Source organism: Amblyomma maculatum, chromosome 9 (genome assembly GCF_055883805.1).
Source record: "Amblyomma maculatum isolate TAMU_Amacu chromosome 9, ASM5588380v1, whole genome shotgun sequence".
Classification (NCBI taxonomy): Eukaryota; Metazoa; Arthropoda; class Arachnida; order Ixodida; family Ixodidae; genus Amblyomma; species Amblyomma maculatum.
The window spans coordinates 16,564,234-16,569,578 of record NC_139352.1 but is presented as its reverse complement, the minus strand read 5'-3'; the positions used below and the strand labels follow the sequence as shown (position 1 = coordinate 16,569,578).

Here is a 5,345-nt window from a genome sequence, read left to right as displayed (position 1 = left end):
CTCATTCCCCACGCCGCACAACAAAAAAAAAAAAATTGGAGGCTTATCAAGGTTAAGCCCAGTGGATGCGAAGCATGTTAAGCAGCTGCCTCAGTGTGGATGGGGCTAAGTAACGGAGACGTGGTTTTAGGTTAATCGTCGTACTTTATTCTTTGCAGCCCGACAAACACATTGTTATGGTCCGTAAATGCATGACTCTTGGTTTGCATGTCACTTACGCATACACGCCGGGCGCAAAGACGCTGACGCGGTTGCGGGCACAGAGACTGACGCGACGGCGGGCGCGCGCCGCTTCATCCCTGGCGTGACGTCACATATCACGTGATGCAGCGATGGTGGCGCCGCCGCCGCGTCGCGCGCGACGGCGCTAACGGCGCGAACCGAAGCGTGGAGGCCTCCGCCAGGCGACATCCGACGGCGCGATATGAGGCCCCATCTGTAGCACCAGACCATCTTTATTGGAATGCTCCGTCGCTTCTGCGCATGCGCCAGCTGAAAGAAGTGAGGAGGAATAACTTGCCGGACGTGACGTAAAACTTGTTTTATGTTTTGTTTGTAAAATGTCTGCCGCTTCTCGTCGCCGTTTCTAGCGATAGGCCGACAGATGGTCGCCATGTGTCGCCGGCTCCGAGTCCGTGATCGCTCGCAAGCCGGACTTGACTGTGGCGATGGTGGCGGACGGGTTTCTTGGCATCGTAGTTTGAATATCGTAGCCGAGTGGCCATGTGTGGCCGTGTTCCCAGGTGTTCATTTCCACTTGTTATAATACTCCTTGAGCTTCGGCCTCGCGTACTGCTGTTCGTAAAGCGGCATGCTGTGATACTCCCATGCGTTCTCTTAGTTACAGATAGCACCGTCTCCGACCTGTGGACTCTGCGACGCTAGTTCTGCAATGCGTGTCAGCCCGCCCTTGTCGATGATACATGCCTGCAGTATGTTGCAAGTAACTGGTGTATTCAGCATTCCGTATACTTACTTGCATTTCTCGAAATTTATGAGTCACTGCCTTTGGATCATCCGAAAGTACGTATACAATCGGACTGAGGTGTACAGCGCAAGTTACGCAACACATGGGATGCGAAAAAACATGGAATCTCGCTGTCATTTTTATCGTTGTCCTCGACTTCGACACCACTATTTAGTAGCAGTCGTAAACTTTAATCACCTCGAAATACCAGTATAAAAAGGCCGGTTGGAGCATAATTTGTACGAAATTGCCTCTCTATCCTGGATTTCAAGAGGTCGGTTAGTGTATCCGCAGGGCAATTGTTTTGCCATTTTCGTTGCCTTTATCGGATGTACAAACACGGAACTCGGTGTCCAATTGATGCAGGCAGCTTGGCACAGCTAATCTATTATGAAGCTCCGGTGCGGTAGCCAGCCCGGGACTAACCGGGAAATAGAACCTCAACCGGGAAGGCCAGCTATTCATCACAGCTCTCAAGCGACTTGCTGCCGGCCTACTGGACTAGTCATGCAACCGTGGAATCCAGGTATATTTTCAAGTAAACTTCTGTACTTAGGAGTGCCAGGAGGTAGACCGCCCGCGTAAAGAAAAAATGCTCTCGACATCTCCCAACGCACTCCTGCCTCTAGTTTTGCTCCTAAAGTTAAAGGCTCGAAGCGCAAGCTGTGAAAGTCCTGGTATTTTTGCACAGTATTTATCTTCCAGCTGCTCTAGCTCTAGACAGTTCTTGTATCTAATTCCTGTATTTTTTTATTTTTTTTTTGTCTCAGAAAACATCCCATGACGTCCTATTCGATCGATGTTATTTCTACCTGCCCTGTTGTGCTTATCATTGTAGACAAGCATGTAGACTAGTGTGAAAACAATAAATAAACAGTGCTGCGTTCGTGATTCCATCTTTGTCCAGTCATTGCCCTTGCGACTAGTTGCAGCATGCACCAAAAACAAAGTTTGCCAATTAATCATTTCCTCTGCCTTAGGGAAAACAGGCCAGCTGTGAAAGCTGCAACAATATGGACTGATATCCCTTCATATTGTTTCACACAATCATGCTAATGATGTGTGGCATCTTCAAAGATCTAAGCAGTCTGCTTGCCAGCGCAAGACGGAACATTTATTGCGGACTGCATATTAGTTGTGTAGTGTCAAAATGCACACATGCATCTCGATTTCAGGTCATACAATACCCTCGGGTGGTCACAAAATACTCCATATGTCATGATAGCCAACTGCAGCTATGGGATAAAAAAGGTATATGGACATAAATCATTGCAAGAGTAACAAAACAGCGTAAATTTGCACTGTTAAAAATATTAAACACTACACAGCGAAAGTAGTTTTGCTAGAACCATTGCTGTGACTGACAGGGCAAACAGTGCTTGTTGCCTTTAGTGATGTGTTGAGCACAAGGCCTGCATGGAGATTTTAATCCTGTCTGTTAGGTGGAGTTATGTCCTGTTTTTGTTGTGTTATCATACATGCAGGCCAAGGTAATGCCATATGCTCCTTGGTTCCAACACTGCAATTCTGAAAAAGTGACTGCCAACACAGGTCCGATGTACACCGTCCCACTGCTGACTGTGTATATTCCTAAGTGATGTCCAAGTCTTGCGCAGACACTAATCGACGCAGCTCACGAAGCAACATTCCTGCCAAGGTGGTTGCTTACCATAAAAACCACATGCCATAGCTGCCATTCATGGCAGCCCAGAAGTAATGAAGTGCTGACGAAACATATTTCAGATGTTCAGTGAGTTTACACAAGAGGGAGTTGTTAATATGGTTAATTAGTCACCAGTGAAATTTACACTGTATTTATTTTGTTAAACAAAGCTCCTTTTGTGGAGTAAAACAAGCTAAAATTAGCCACAGGCACAAAGTAGGCAAATGGCAATACATATTGAAATACTTATTGTGAATTGTGTTCTATTGTCGGATTCCTTTGAAGGGACACTAAGGAGGATGGAAAGCAGTTTTCCTGTATCGCTAAGATACAGTGTTCTAATCTTAAAGAGACCACACGAGTCGCTTTGGGATGTTAAACCCCACAAACCATTAAAGAGACCATTTAAAATGAAAGCAGAGGTTTTAAAAGGATGGAAAGACCAAGAAACAGAACAAAGATGCTGCCATTACCGGCCAATTTTGCAAGTAAAATGCATGCTTCCACACAGAAGTTTTGGTGCGGATTACTGCAAGATATATTGTGTCGTGAGCCACTCTAATGTGGCAGTGGCACGTCCTTTTCAGCAAGGTCATCATGAATCGACTCATGGGAAGGCTTCCAATTTAAATTTTCTCACCATTAAATACTATATGCCACAATTGCTGCCGGACAACACAGCCATAATGAGAGAAATAATCAAATATTTACTGAGACCAATGACTCAATGGAGTTGTCCTCAGTGTCACTTTAAAAGGGTGAACTGAAGCATTCAAGCAAAGTATGCACTGATGCATGTGAGAAAATATTCTGAGGTAACACAATCTTTGCTCTAACAGAAGACTGGCAACTTCACCACAAAGAGGGAAAACAGCTGCCCAGGTACACTGGTACAGCACATACAGGAATCGCAATAATTAGCAGACATGCATTGCAATTCACAGAATGTCACGAAATGTGGTCGCTAGGTTAAATGTAATAGCATTAAATGTGCAAGCATATTTTGCAGATTGTCGAGATTTATCTTGCTTCAATTATTTATTTCATATATACGGCAACACCTTTGGTCAACAAAAAAAAGGGCGTGTAGGTGCCAGGAAAGGGGTCAGATTAGATGTGCTAGGTTTTTCTCCTGGAGGAGCAAGGAGAGAATCATTCTCCTGTAACCAGTTGACGGTGGATTCATCCAAATGTGAAGGTCCGATGTTCGACAACCCAAAAGTTACCTAAACGGGCATCTCTGCCAGCCGTCGACCAGAGCATATGCAACAGAGGTGGTCATGTGTAGCCTAAGCACGGACATCTGCACGAAAGAAGGAAAAAAAAAAAAAAAGAGCTCACATTTTGGGTATCGCATCAAAAATATGTGTAAGCCCACACAGCAACCAAAAATGACATACGACGCATGAATATGTCAGCGCAACTTAACAGTGTTGGCCGTTTATGTCATATCGTAATTATGGTGCAGTGAGGCTTGCTGATGAACCGGTGAAAATGCGGGTGCAGCCCCAGCCTAAAGCTGATGATGATGATATCACGGACGTACCCTTTTCAACGGATGGATGTCGGTTTACACTCGCTGGACCAAAATGAAGACCAAAAAGACTAATAAAATTAAAGAGTAAGTATGAGCGGAGCTCAGCATGTAGTGTCCCATCATCAGTCATACCCTCGCACATCCACATCCACCACTCAACCAGGCGACGCTTGCAGACTGCCACTGTTTGTTTGTTCTTTTTCTTCTTTCTTCCTTTCACTTTTGGCCGGCGCACCAGTTCTGGTGCCGACCCGTTTCAAAGGGTATGGCTATATTCTAGTTCAATGGCCCTGAGCATCGTCATCATCATCAGCTGCCGGTTTCATCTGGCCAAATCCGAGCGTTTCATCGGGATAAGGATGATGATGGTGACTCTCGGGGTCATACTACAGTGAACTGTAGTCATACCCATTGAAACGGGTCGGCACCAGAACTGGTGCACAGGCCAAAAGTGAAAAAGAGAGGCAAGAAAAGTCTAGGCAGAAGAGAGAATCCGCACTGCACTCATTCCCCACGCCGCACAACAAAAAAAAATTGGAGGCTTATCAAGGTTAAGCCCAGTGGATGCGAAGCATGTTAAGCAGCTGCCTCAGTGTGGATGGGGCTAAGTAACGGAGACGTGGTTTTAGGTTAATCGTCGTACTTTATTCTTTGCAGCCCGACAAACACATTGTTATGGTCCGTAAATGCATGACTCTTGGTTTGCATGTCACTTACGCATACACGCCGGGCGCAAAGACGCTGACGCGGTTGCGGGCACAGAGACTGACGCGACGGCGGGCGCGCGCCGCTTCATCCCTGGCGTGACGTCACATATCACGTGATGCAGCGATGGTGGCGCCGCCGCCGCGTCGCGCGCGACGGCGCTAACGGCGCGAACCGAAGCGTGGAGGCCTCCGCCAGGCGACATCCGACGGCGCGATATGAGGCCCCATCTGTAGCACCAGACCATCTTTATTGGAATGCTCCGTCGCCTCTGCGCATGCGCCAGCTGAAAGAAGTGAGGAGGAATAACTTGCCGGACGTGACGTAAAACAGAGGTGTAACAGAGGTGGTCATGTGTAGCCTAAGCACGGACATCTGCACGAAAGAAGGAAAAAAAAAAAGAGCTCACATTTTGGGTATCGCATCAAAAATATGTGTAAGCCCACACAGCAACCAAAAATGACATACGACGC

At 46.6% G+C, this 5,345-nt stretch overlaps 1 long non-coding RNA gene across 1 annotated transcript; it reads left to right on the top strand.

Moving 5' to 3' along the window:
* Nucleotides 1-840: 840 nt before the first annotated feature.
* On the top strand, nucleotides 841-1,493 carry LOC146178432 (uncharacterized). Its single transcript, XR_014700867.1, has 2 exons — nucleotides 841-932; nucleotides 1,334-1,493. It is a non-coding gene; the product is annotated as an uncharacterized LOC146178432 (long non-coding RNA).
* Nucleotides 1,494-5,345: the final 3,852 nt, after the last annotated feature.